The sequence below is a fragment of the Prionailurus viverrinus genome, chromosome B4 (assembly GCF_022837055.1).
Source record: "Prionailurus viverrinus isolate Anna chromosome B4, UM_Priviv_1.0, whole genome shotgun sequence".
In the NCBI taxonomy this organism is placed as follows: domain Eukaryota; kingdom Metazoa; phylum Chordata; class Mammalia; order Carnivora; family Felidae; genus Prionailurus; species Prionailurus viverrinus.
The window spans coordinates 6,885,733-6,900,231 of record NC_062567.1 but is presented as its reverse complement, the minus strand read 5'-3'; the positions used below and the strand labels follow the sequence as shown (position 1 = coordinate 6,900,231).

At 45.4% G+C, this 14,499-nt stretch overlaps 1 protein-coding gene across 3 annotated transcripts in view; it reads right to left on the bottom strand.

Moving 5' to 3' along the window:
- Positions 1–13,914, bottom strand: part of CELF2 (CUGBP Elav-like family member 2) — a 527,290-nt gene extending 513,376 nt beyond the window's left edge. For 2 of the 3 annotated variants that reach the window (XR_007153807.1, XM_047865602.1), the window contains exon 1: positions 13,898–13,913. The gene's annotated coding sequence lies outside the window, so the exon portion shown is untranslated. Of the gene's footprint in view, positions 1–13,897 lie in introns of all 3 variants that reach the window. The other variant, XM_047865599.1, reaches the window with a different exon arrangement.
- Between the last annotated feature and the right edge of the window lie 585 nt (positions 13,915–14,499).

Below are 14,499 nucleotides of genomic sequence, written 5' to 3'. Positions count from 1 at the left end.
ATAACACAACATTAACTACATTTGCCTCCAATTACTTTCTCAAAATCAGATATAAAGAGAAATCAAAATGTAAACCAATGGATCTGTGAAGCATTAGGGCATGTTTCATGACCTTCTAGAACAGGTTTATTTTTCCCTCAGCTGAACTCACATCCGCAAAAGTCTCTGTGTGTAGCAATGGCAAATGCAGAAACTTATTGCCTCAAGAGGTGACTTAAACTTTTATTTCTCAGTTTGGAGATAAAAGTTCAGAGCAAATACGGTCGCGGGGGTCAATGAAAGTAAAAGATCTATGTGAGAGAATGGTGTTACCACAAGTTTAAAAACATTCACTGTTTTTATAAAGAAAAAACATTGTCTGCCAAAAAAAAAATATGAAATGATGATCAAAAGGGATTTAAGCCAATTACTGGGGCGAAAAACCCAAGCTATGAAATAGAGTCAAGGGCTGCAAATCCTCTTAGTCTCTCTTTTTCTACGCTATGGCTTATATGCAAAATATTTCTCTCCGATCCCCATCTAACTAATGGGCTCGTAGAGAGTGCGGGTCATTCTGCTGATTTGCTGAACGGTGACCTACGGAGAATAAGTAAAAGACCAGGGAACCAATTTTATGGAAAGAAAAAAATACATATATTAACTAGAGAATTAAAGCTTAATATAGCTTTATCCTCTAGAGAGCTCTGCCTGATTGCAGACAGAGCTTAAAAGCAGGATTCAGAAGCACAACATGTTAGTTCCCTTACGAGAGCTCTGCCCGAGAGAAGTTCAATACATGGAAAACCCCTTTGCCGCCTGCCTTCTGTAATGAGAGAAGACAGGAAGCCAGATACCAGTCTGGGAGCCAGGGAACTGGGTTTTACTCTCCCACTCGGCTACTGGCTTAAAACGAAACAACATCCAAGTTCTCAGGAGCTGCTTGCCTCAAGCACACTCACCCCTCTTTCAAAGATGAAAACAATGACCCTTTCCTTCCTTTCCTACAGAAATCCGAGTTGAGCAAATTATGCTGTTCCTTCCTGCCACTTTCTGTCCTTCATCAGCAATGCCAGGTGCCCAGAGATGAAATCTGCCTCCTGCTCCAAGGGGACAGCAGGGGAAGGAGGAGGACAAAGGCGGCCAGCCGGGAGGGGACCTGATTAGAATCCAGGGTGGGGCGGGTGCCCACAGGGAAGAAGTTATAAATGAAATTAAAGTCTTTAAGAAATTCTGCCTCAAACCACTTTCCTCTCCGGTGGTCTTCTCTAAGCCCCGTTTTTGTGTATTTCTAGCTCTTTGACAAGGGAAACTGACACTTTTGATCTGGTAATTTAACGGCAATTTATTGTGAAGTGGTAATTTATTAAGTAACAGTTAAGAGGGGAGAGAGCTCTCCTAGCCAAGGAGTGTTCCTGACTCAGATCTTTCCAGACAGAACCTATGTGGCTTGATTTCAGCTATACAGAAAGCCTCACTAAACTTCTTCTAATTCCTGAATTCTTCTGTCCCCACACCCCACTTCATGCAGCATAACTGGAAGTCTTAAAATGTAAATTCCCTAAGATCATATTATGTTGATTCACCTTCATAGTAAGCTATAACTGACTGATTTCTCTGAAGAGCTGTATAACACAAGAGGAGGCTGGGAAAGCCCTATTACTTTATTTGGCCCCAGGGCCAGGTCTGAATCCTAAATGTCTTCAGAGATACTCTTTCTATACCGCAGTGACTGCGATGAAAGGCCCATCACGGTGGGGGCAGTTACCTGTTGTGAGCCGGAAATGGACTCCCATGAAATGCTACACCTCTGTGCTTGCAATGATCATGCGCATATTGGATCTAGCATCCGGTCCACAAACGAGCTTTATTTTTGTTTAATAGTAAAATGTATAACCACATCCTGAAGAATAGGCCAGTTTGGTGGTGATGAAGACAGCAACAGTGGGTACAGACCAAAGGCACCAAGAATCAAGTTCTGTTTCTTCAAAAGTCACTTTCTATCTCTCTTGGGCATAGGACAATAAATTATCCCATCTGCCTTCTGTCCACAGTTTCCTATAATCCTTGTAGGGCAGGTTTTTCAAAAATCCTCTTTTCTTCCCTTCCTTGGTCTCATTTCATGACCTGTCCCCCTTCCCCAAAGGCATGAGCTCCTATTATGGATTGATGAGATCCCAGGTCACTATAAAGGACAGGTGGGTAGAAGTGTGGGTCTTCCTTAAAAGGTAAAGTGTGTCCTGTTTCTTGCCTCAATACGGCCAGAGTGAAAGGTAATCCTGAGTCTGAGAAAGTCCAACTACCCCTCTCTCATTCCGTATATATTCTCTCTTTTCTTTCCAATATAGCTCAAGCCAGCTCAGCATATAATATCTGGAGAAACATATTCTCTCTTGCTGCTTTCTCTGGTTCAAGTTCCCTACTGCTATCCAGGCTGCCTTGGCTTTGAAAGGTCTAAAACTCAGTGGAGCTATATATACAGTCCATTGGCTAACGTACGAGTCGGCAAACTATGGCCTGTGTACCGAATCCAGTCCACTGCCGGTTTTTGCAGACTTTTACTGGAATGGTGCCATGCCCATTCATTTATATATTGTCTCTGGCTGCCGCTACAATGGCAGAGTTGAGTAGTTGTGACAGACACCACATGGGTCGTCAGCAAAGCCAAAAATATTTATTGACTGGCCCTTTATGGAAAAAGTTTGCCAACCGTTGGTTTAGACCATTGTCAAATGGAGTCGAAATACTCAGTATTTGGTTACCTGCAGTTGAAACAATCTTAACTAACAGACTGAGGTTTTTGCAATGTGACACAGGCTGGAAGTTATTTGGGACCATCTAGATTAGACTTGGGGGTTAAAATGAATACATAGTTTAGCCTAACTCCTCAGCTTTATACATATTGGGGTTTTGAGGCAATGCTACATTTAATCATAAACTATTACTCTGCTTCAACCTGTTATTGTTTCTTTCAGGCCATGAGGGTCTGGGTTTGGCAGGACTGCTGGTACAGGAGGCTAAGTATCATAGAATGTTCCAGCCTCCCCCCGACAAAGAGATTCCTAAACAGTTTTCAGAATCCTCAGTTGAGAAACTGATGGGCCCCATCTTGTTGCCTGTATCTTTGGTCCCTCTGGAAACTTGTACGAGACGGGTAGCCGTGGTCTAGATCAGGGCCCAAATATTCCTGGGTTCCCTGAGCATACCGCCATTGAATAGCACCCAATCCTCCTTTCCATCTGCATGTTAAATAACTCCATTTGTTGTGACACTCAAATGTGCACATTTCATAAACACCCAATACAGTGGGCCTTGTGATAGAGGCAGGATTTCTGCTTTCATGGAAGTTACTCGGTAACCCAAAGGAACAGATAAGGAAATAAAAAAACACATTCCATGCTGCACAGGAAAGGAAACCATTGACAGAATGAAAAGTCAACCTACCAAATGGGAGATGATATTTGCAGATAATATATATGACAATGGGTTAACATCCAAAATATGCAAAGAACTCTTATAACTCAATAGCAGAAAAACCCCCCAAACCCACAAATAACCCAAATTAAAAATGGGCAGAGTATCTGAATAGATATATTTTCCAAAGATGACACACAGATGGCCAACAAGTACATGCAGAGGTGTTTAACACCACGAGCCATCAGGGAAATGTAAATCAAAACCCTAATGAGATATCACCTCATGCCTGCCAGAACGGCTCTTATCAAAAGGACAAGAAATAGTAAGTGTTGGCGAGGATGTGGAGAAAAGGGGAGCCTTGTGCACGGCTGGTGGAAATGTAAATTGATGCAACCATAGTGGAAAAGAGTATGGAGGGTCTTTAAAAACTTAGAAACAAAACTGAAAATAGAAATAGAAAAAAAAAATATGACCCAGCAATTCCACTTCTGGGTATTTATCCCAAGAAAGCGACGACACTAATTTGAAAAGATATCTACACGCCCGTTTTCACCGCAGCCTTATTTATCATAGCCCAAATGTGGAAACAACCCAAGTGTCCACCAATAGATAAATGGACAAAGAAGATGTGTCGTGTATACATATATGCCATACAAACACAGAACAGAATACTCCTCAGCCATAAAAAAAAAAAAAAACAATGAAATCTTGCCATTTTTGACAATATGGATGGACCCCGAGGGCATTATGCGAAGTGAAAGAAAGAAAGAAAAATACCACATGACCTAGCTTATATGCAGATTTAAAAAAAAAGAAAGAAAAAAACACCAAAACCAAACTCATAATACAGAGAACAGACTGGTGGTTGCCAGAGGTGGAGGAGGGGGAGGGGAGTTGGTGAAACGCGTGAAGGGGTCAAAAGGTACAAACTTCCAGTTATAAAACAAGTCAGTCCTGGGATGTCACATACAGCATGGCGACCGCAGTTAATAAAACTGTATTGCACATTTGAAAGCTGCTAAGAGAGATCTTCGAAGTTCTCATCACAAGAAAAAATGACCCTGTAACTATGTGCGCTGACGGATAGATGTGAACTAGACTTACCGTGATCATCTCACACGGTACGCAAACATCGAAATGTGTTGTACAACTGAAGCTAAGACAATGATCTGTATTAATTACACCTGGAAAAACCCCCACCTTCCAAGTAGTCCTTTAAACTACATCTCTGTGGGCACCTGGGTGGCTCAGTCGGTTGAGTGTCCGACTTCCCCCTCTGATCGAGATCTCGTCTTTCATGGGTTTGAGCCCCGAGAGGGGCTCTGGTGCTGACAGCTCGGAGCCTGCAGCCTGCTTCAGATTCTGTGTCTCCCTCTCTCTCTGCCCCTCCCCCACTCATGCTCTGTCTCTGTCTCTCAAAAAATGAATAAGCATTAAAAAAAAAAAGTAAATAAATTGCATCTCTGTAGAGTTATCACTACATGTTGAGGAAGCTCTCATGAGGCAAGTGGCTGATTTGAATAGGATTATCAGGCAAAGTTACATTCAGGAGCTCAGGTTAAAATACACCTCTTAAACACCTGTGTTTCATGGAGAAGAAGGCAAGCTCATTCCAGCTTTTGGACCCTGGACAGTGGTTGTTATGGTCCATAATGATGCTAATGACGGTGGGAAAGAAATGTCATGTGCCAAGTCCCAGAAGAAGCATTAAGCATTAAGAGGGAAGGTGACACAGGAGCATGAGGACAGACAGGAAACCTGTACCCCGAGCCCTCTCCTTAAGCACCCCTTACAACATGGGATTCTGGTATTCTGACACTTTGAGCCTGAACACATGCGTGGGCGTGTAGACAGGTACCAAACTGAAACACGGGCAACATTTTTCCAGTTTGCAAAATCCTTCCACTTCCCCACCAGGAAACCTGATAAAATATATAAACTGCCGTTTCCACAGGCCTCTGACAATTCTTTCTGGCTTGGACATTTGTGTCTCTATAAGAATGAAAAACTGACGCAATGAAAAACAAAATGGAGTTCCAAAGCCCCGGTTCACTGAAACACCTGCAACCTGGATGGATTGCAATCTTCAGCCCCACAGGACCCGTCATATGATTGCTAATGTCAGTGCGTGTCAGCAAAACTCATCCCTGGCACAGCTGATTTACATTATAGCCCCGGTTCAGAGACAGAACATCTGAAAACAGGTTTGTAGTTTAGTCCATCAGCTCTGCAGAAGGACTGGGAATAGAAGAGCCTTGAAAGAAAATGAGGATCAATATAAAGAGAATTGCTTCGCTGCGAGAAAAACTTGACAGTGTACGAGAAGGATACATGGCATGCCTCGGAGGTGGGTCCTGTGGGAGGGCGCCTCTTTGTTCCACCTCCCGTTGATCAGATAATTTTATAGACGGGGATCCTTAGGTGTAATCTGGTTCAATCTCTCATTTTACAAATGAGGTATGTATGGGTGTCCGTGCAGATACCGACTCGACCAAATGCACCTGCTGGTGATAGAAAGGATGCAAGTGTGTGCCAAGATGAATCGGACAAGGAGCTTCCCCATCTTCAGAGAGTTCTCAGCCTGCTGATAAAACTAAGATGTCACAGAGTAGTAAATAGTGCACTTGCACTTGGGGATCTAAGGTTTCGATTTGGTGCCGTGATCACTGAGGGGAAGAGAATCTTCCTTCCTGTAGAGAGGAGGGTGGGGTGGCGTGGGAAGGCATGGAGGAGGCTTTAGTGAGAATTCTCAGCCCAAATTAAGTATCAAACTGGGGTCAGGATGAGGCTCTGCTGGAGACACAGTGGTAAACAAGACACACAGCCCCCGTCTGGGAATAATAGGGTGTGGGGGGGGGCAGTTAACAGACTTGAAGAAAGGAGAGTGATTAGTTGATCACTCGAGGGGCCCTCTCTCATTGCACTAACGTGGAGAGGGAAGGTGACACAGGAGCATGAGAACCGAGAGGAAACCCGTACCCCAAGCCCTCTCCTTAAGCATCCTTCACAACATGTGATTCTAGTATTCCCACACTTTGAGCGTGAACACATGTGTGGGAGGACAGGCATGTATGTGGCACATTCTGCTTTCTGTTCCCAACTCCTGGGATAAAAGGGACAGAGGATTCTCCTCCACTTTGGGAAAATAGCTTCACTGTGGTCTCTGACCTCTGGGAGATGTTATCTGATCATACGGGGAGTTTCCTCCTGTGTTTCTCCTAACAGGGGATTCCAAAGATCTGGATTTGTTGGTTTCGATCTACTTAATGCTGCCAGTTCAGCCCATGAGAGAAAAAGGCCAATCTGGGGGGAGGGAGGGGGGCCAGGGAACACGCTTGTCAACTGAATATTTCTCTATAGATTATTTGGGTCAACGGAGTGGAAACAACTCATGAGGGTTTTTTGGTTTTGTTTCAACACTGGCATTGGACGAAAACACAACGGCAGTGGCATCTAACCAACAGGTAACAGGATTTCTCTACATTTCTATGTGACTTTTAGAATAACCTTTGTCGTTATTAGTTATGTCACGGGCTACATTAGTCACGCCTTGCGAAAAATCCTAGATTATTCTCCAATATAATACATTATTTAAAAGGCCCAGGTCTTGTGTTCGCTTTTCATAAACCCATAATTCATTCTACCTAGAGAATTCTGACTGGATGTTCTATTTTCACAGCCTACATCCCCCTCTGCTCTGCAAACATTTTTTTTTTTTGAAAGTACCCAGCAGTAACTGGGTCACAATTCTTCAAACTTCCCTAAGGGAATAGGAAGAATGATGTGGTGCACACTTTTCCCATCTGAGACACAGTTAAGTTAAGGCAACATGCTTCATCAAGCTACCAATGTACCGAGGAAAGGTGCTGTGTCAGGACAGTATATGACATCATCTTTTAAGTGCTCTGCCTCTTCGAAGTTGAGACAGCAAAACCCAAGCCCCCTTTGTGGCAAATGAGAACAATAACACCACCACCCACTTCGCAGGGCTGTTGTAAAGGTTAAATGAGATATTAAATACAAAGCACTTAGCAACATACCTAGCACAGAGAAAGCATGAATAGTTCTTAGGTCCCCCTCTAAGAAGCTAATCCCTGATCTGCAGATGGCCAGCCTACCCTCGGTGGACACTCAGAGAGCTTCCACACAATCTCTCCCCACTCCATGCGTCTCCAAGATGTCACGTAATGGGAGCTAAAGAGCATCTACACATGGCATCCATTCAAAATTACAAAGCATGTTTTCCTCTGTGGATTTGGAATTCATCTTGGGAGACTTATCAGGCATGTGAAAGGGAAATGTCTCCTAAATGAGCTAGAGAAAGCAACGAGGAAAAAAAAAAACCGAGGCCAAGCAGTTACTTAAAACATGTCAGGATCTGGTCTATTTTTTCCATCAACATGTGCTGTTCTCATTAATGGGAGTTTCTCACACACTCTGTAAGGGAACAGGCAAAAGTGTATCTTGTTATAGCATTACGACTCATCCAAACATGTAAGGGATACAGTAACCCGTAAATTTTCTCCAGACTATAATCGCATCTTTGTGAGGTCACATGCTCATGACCTATAACATCTCTGACCTTTGAAATACCCATAAGTCTCCTTTAATGTATCCCCCCCCCCAATAATGAGGCAAGTTTGTAATATGCACTTTGTCATAGGAGATTTGAAAACATCTGTGGGCCAAAACCACTTCTATTTTCTTGTTCATCAAATCATTAGCCTCACTACTGGATGAAAGGTAGGCTATGTGGCCAAGGGGCCACATCCAGCCCACTTCCTGTTTTTGTATATACAGTTTTATTGCATCACGCCCAAGCTCAATCAGTTACATATTGCCTGTGGCTACATTCATGTTACAATGGCAATTGTAGTTATGACAGAGGCTGTGTGGCCAGCAAAACCTAAAGTATTTACTATCTTTGCCAACCCCTGCTCTAGATCATTCTCTTGTGTAGAAAGAATAAATTCTCCTTAATTAAGAGGCCTCTATCAAATTCTCAGAGAATTGAAACATGTTCCCTGTTATCAAATCCGGACATGTTGCTGATTAGAACAGGAATGAGAACCTGAATATGGGATTACTCAACTGTCAGGAGTCATTCATTCATTCCACCTAACACGCCGCCTCCACTGGGATAAATACTGGCATTTGAGCGTGAACAAAATACATAAAGCCTTTGGTCTCACAGAGTGTAGAGTAGATGAGGGGGACACACTGACCATTTCATTAATTCATTCATTAATTCATTCAATATCTGTTATGTACCAGGAAATATCTTAGGTACTGTATTTATACCAATTATCACACAAACCATATATTCCAATGGGGAAAAGAGAGAATAAATACATATGAAAATAGTAGGTATTGGTAAGTGCTACCGTGAGAATATCAGTGAATTATATGAAATTAAGATTTTTATGAGCGAAAAATGGCTAGATACTGGCAATTTTATGTGGTTCAGCCTATTAGGGAGATATGCTAGACTTTTGGGCGACTTTAATTTTTTGTTACGTGTATTGAGAGAGAGAGAGAGAGAGAGAGCACGAGCGGGGGAGAGGGAGAGAGAGAAGGAGACACAGAATCTGAAGCAGATTCCAGGCTCTGAGCCATCAGCACAGAGCCTGACATGGGGCTTGAACTCACGCATACCATAAGATCATGACTGGAGCTGAAGTCAGATACTTAACCTACTGAGCCACCCTGGCGCCCCTGGGTGGCTTAAAATTAGGGGGGTCAGGGACGGCTTCACTTAGCAGATGAAATTTGAGCTAAGACTAATGACAAGCAGCATCCTGCCTGCAAAGAGCAAAGGAGAAGATTTCCAGGCTGGGAGAGTGATTAGTTTATGCAAATATCCTAAGGCCAAATTAAGCTTGGCTTGGTTGAGGAAGAGAAAGCAGACCAGAGCTGGAGGAACAGGAGCTGTAGGAAAGAAGGAGGTAGGCTGGAGAGGTAGTTGAGGGCTAGGTCAGGTGCCATCTTGTAGGTCAGGACGAGGATACTGGCTTTTACTTGAAGAGTAAAGTCACATGATCCGACTCATGGCTTTCAAAGTGTTCTCATTCCTCTTGTGTGGAAAACAGACTATAAGAGCAAGAATGGAAGCAGAGAAATGTGTTAGGAAGCAGTGCAGAGCTCCGAGCAATACAAAAGCATAGCAAGGAAAGGGGAGACAAGTGGAGAGTCCTGAGTGTTTGGGAGCTGAAATCAACAAGAGCCCGAGATGGTGGGGGATGGAATCAGGAGGGGAAGTGAGGGACAAGGGGTTTGCAAGGCTTTCCGACTGGAGTACCCGGCTGGATGGCCATGTGATTCCTAAGCCTGTGAGCAACAGAACAGAGCCAGTCTTGGGGGAGATATTACATGCACAGTCTGCGACCTCGAGTCATTTGGGGGACATAGGATCGGCTATACCGAGGAGATGCTGGGGAGTTCTAATGCCAGGTCTGGGCTGAGCATCTTAAACCAGGGGAGAAGAGATGGAAATAGAAGCAAAGGTGGTGAATAAGCTGCTCAGCACAGAAGATGGGGGAGTGGAGACAGCTTGTCCCGATGACCATTTAGCACTTCATCTTCTGGGCTCAACTCCCTCACCTCTGAAGTTTATTTATTTATTGTGGGGTGGGGAGAGGGGGAGAGAGAATCCCAAGTAGGCTCTGCACTGTCAGCACAGAGCCCGACATGGGGCTCGATCCCACGAACCATGAGATCGTGACCTGAGCCGAAATCAAGAGTCGGACATTCAACCAACTGAACGACCACCCAGGCGGCCCTCAACCTCCTCATCTCTAAATGGGAGACTTAAACTAGATTTGGGGTTTTCCAGACTCTTCCACAGAAGTGATACAGGGACTTGGCAGGGGTGCAGGAGAGGCCAAGTATTCAGAGCCCCACCCTGTTAAGTTCCCCCAACTGTCAACTTTTTCCCCCTCAAGAACTATCAATGAATATTGACTCTCATATCAATGCCATTGCCAGGCTGGTTCCTTTCACGGTCACTTCATTTCTCCTCCTCTATGTGCTCAGAGTATTTCTTCCTGATTTAGATGACTTTGAGTCTTTGAGTGAAGCTTTCATGTTTCCGCTTTCTCGATGGTAGAGAGGAGAGTCTTCCTGTTGAAAATAGTTGGTGTGCGTGTTTGAGAAAGTCATGCCCCCTGAAGTAGCCAATAATTAGAACAGCCAACAGCACCATCCCCAGCCTTGACTTTTCCATTTGACAAAATGGACCTAGGATGGAATGACATCAAATATGAAGTTCCCAAGAAAGTTCGAGGACCTGAACTTGGGTCCCACCACCAGACCTTATCTTAAAACACTAAACTGTGAGGTAAACAGATTTAGAAATGGTATCTTGCGATCACTTCAGGAGCAAGAGGTCTGGCAGAACTCCAGGCCACAGACCTGGGGCAAACACCCGACGATACGCCAAGCTATGCAGGTTTAAAAGCCTTTCTACCCTTGAATACCAAGCACTCTGCTCATTTGTTAATCACAGGCAGAAATGATGCTCCTTCTCTTTACTGGAACTGAGTCTCTCACCTCTGAACTTGCAAAGCTTTTTACTGACATAACTCCTGTCACCACCACCCTGGAGGGCATTAGCATACACGTCTTCATCTGCTGGTTCATCCCACTTACAAGGTCACGTTGTATCTTTGCTCCTCCCACATATGGTAGGCAGACAGTGTTGGCGAGTGAATGGCTCAATGAATGGGAATTAGCCAAAGAGATGCCTCACTGTACACAATTAAGGATTTAAAATGCAATTCCCAAACACCACCCCCTTTCTAATTCCTTACCCCAGGAAAGGATCAAACACAGTTAAAAGCTGATGGAACGATGCTTGCCAGGAAGAGGTGTGGACAGAATGAACTTGGTGTTCACCCAAAGTGGTCAGTGTAAAAATGTTTCTCTTTCTCAGGACTTGCCAGTCCAAGCTTGTGAAGCCTTACTTATTCTAGGCATAAAATCAACTTTGGTTATGTTAGGCACACATTCAGGGGAAAGACAACATTATCGCCGAGTTTTAAATGGGTTAAGACTTGGATCATTATCTAAAAAGGCCTTTGGAGGGCTGCATTGCCAAAATTTGTAACACACACATTCCTAAAGCTGGGCCCCACCTTATCCACTTGTGCAATAATGTTAATAAGTTAACCACCCAAAACAATTTTTTTAAGAGCACTCTTAAGAAATATTTCAATTTTAAGAGTCGGTGACTAATGCAGTTAAAGAAAAAGGAAAATAAACTTTATTCTAATAGCTGCATCAGAGGACATTTACAGAAGTACTTTACCATCTCTTGATTAAAAATAAAATTTAAACCTACAAACAGAAGAAAATATCACGGACAGACCCATAAAAATGTTCGTGCCCTTTCGTCTAGAAATCCTGGGAATTATTTGATGAAAGCAAAAAGCTATATGCACAGATCCTTCAGTAACCTTTCTCAAAATGTCACTCACTTCAGGAATCCTTTCCCGATGCTCCAGGTGGAAACACCGCCTTCCTCTGGAACCCCAGTAATTGCCTGTACCTTTCCCACAGCACTCGGTCTGTTTCACCTAGTCTCGTCTGCTCTGAACAACCAACTCCTTGCAGCCACCGTCTGCATCACCAGAACCTTTCTGATTTTCTAAGCACCCAGGACAGTGCATCACTATGGCGGTGGGCGGGGGTTGCTTGGTATGCTATCAAAAGTCCTTCATGGAGTGGAACACCTTAGAATTCTTGCAAACAAATAAAGAATCTCAATACCAGCACGGGTACATGGACAGTAAAGACTACATCCTGTTATGTTGTCCTTCAGTAGGAAAATAAACACACTTTCTCCCTTTTTCTTACCCCTCAAAAAAAGTAAATGCTACCAACACATCAATAGTAGCTCAAGTGCACTATTTCCCAATAAATGAGTTGTAAAGAAATGCATATACATAGGTATATTTTAAAGCTACAAGCACAAAGATGTTCATTGTGTTGTTGTTCACACAAGGGAAGGACTGAAAACGATCTAAATTTTCAACAAACAGGGTAATTTAGTAAAATATGGTACATCAGCATCACCATGCTTTATCTAAACGTTGAAATTATGGTTATGAAGGGTGGGAAGAAGCATGGAAAGAAGTTTGATATTTAACTTGAGAAAGGGCAGATTATAGAACGGCACATACTCCATGACGTACAGCACGTAGCACACGAAGTTCTAGAAAACAAGAGGTAAGAATTTTGAAGAAGAAAAGAAAACGAAGATTGGCCATTTTTTTTTTATTTGCTCTTTTCTATTATGTTGTTGCTTTTAAAAATAATAAAACTACACAAAAACGAAGGGAGAACTCGTACGAAGGAAATAAGTAACAGCTAATTAATACAAGATAAATGTCAGGAAACAGAGATCCCAGTAAGGTACACACTTCTATCCCTTATTTGGGTCCAATGGGGTTAGTTAGGTATTTGGGACAACATGGCATCATGGAGAATGACGTTTAATAAAAATCCCTCAATTTAACACTTTTAGATCTTAAAAACTGCCCGAAGTGGTTTCATTTGCTGGAAAATAGCACGTGGTGTCAAGTTAAATCTAAAATTCATTGTGCACTCTACCAAAGGGGTCAGTTTAGACCCAAGAAGGGGGGTGGAGGGATGCAGGAACTCTGCCACTCTGTGCTCCATGGGTTCCGATTTCTCTGAGCCTCTGAGAGATGAAGAGGAGCAGAGACCTCAGCTCATAAACTGTTCTCATTTAGTTTTAGGGTCAGTTGAGCTTTTAATACTGGCTTTTCCAAGTCAGACTTGAGGAGGAGGAGGGAGAGGAGGGGGAGGAGGAGGGGAGGGGAGGAGGGAGAAGGGAGGAAGAGGAGGGGGAGGAGGGGGGAGGAGGAGGGAGGAGGAGGGGAGAGAAGAGGGGGAGGGGGAGGAAGGGGGAGGGGAGGAGGGGGAGGAGAAGAGGGGGGAGGAGAGGAGAAGGGGGGAGATGAAGAGGAGGGGAGGGGGAGGAGAAGGGGGAGGAGGGGGGAGGAGGGGGAGGAGGGGGGAAGAGGGAAGAGGAGGAGGGAAGAGGAGGAGGTCAGGGGAGGAACACACTGTCTCCCCAGCCTGTCTCGCCAGAGGGGCAGGGATACCGTTTTCCGGAAGAAGTTCTCGTCCCTTCGAACAAAGTCCCAGAGAGTCGGACACAGCCAGGCTCACCGCCCCGCCGCGCCCCCCCCGCCCCCGCGCCCGGAGCGCCCCGAGCGCCCCGGGGCCGCAGGCGCGGGGTGCGCGGGGGAGCCGGCCGGCGCCTCGGGAGCGCGGGCCCCTCGCGGGCCCGCGCCCCCCCTCCTGCGGACGCGGCCTCCCCGCGCGCCCCGGCGTGTGCGGCGGGGCGGGCGGCGGGTCCCCGCCCGTCCCTCCGCCGGACCCGCGCGGGCGGCCCCGACGGCACCGGCTCGCCCGCGGGCCGCGAGGAACTTGGCCGAGAGCGGGGGCAGCCGGGGGAGAGAAAGAAAAGCAGGCCTACCTTAAAACTTTCCAGTCTTTGAGTGGCTCCGAGTCGGAGATTAGGGACACCATGGTCTAAGGGCGGGAGGCGCGCGCAGGCCGGGGGTGGGGGGAGCGGGGCGAGGGGGAGCCGGCCGCGCGGCGGGCCGGGCGGCGGGGCGCCGGCTCTGCCCACTTCCCCGGCCGAGCGGCGCTCGCGCGCCCCGGCCGCTCTCCACCCCCACCGCGATCCCGCGCTATATTACTTCCCGGGCCCGGCTCATTTCTCCACACCACCTTTGAAAGCCCCTGTAATCTGCTCCAACTGATCAAATTTGACCTTTTTGTAGCCCACTTTATTCCAAGCACAGCTCTCGGTTAAATCTCTCTTTATTAACACCGTCCTCCTTGGCTTTCTTTTGGAACAAACACAGATCAAGCCTGAAGCCTCCAGACTTTACCAGCAATCATTTACAGATTACGGCAAGCTGCCTGCAGCCTCCTCCTCTGGGGCACTCCTCCTGTCTCTCGCAGATTTTGTGCTTTCATATTCCTAGTCAGAAGACTGGTTAGCTTTCTTTCTCTCCCCCCCCCCCCCCCCCTTTTTTTTTTTGTGGCTTGGGTTCTGGGACACTAAGCATC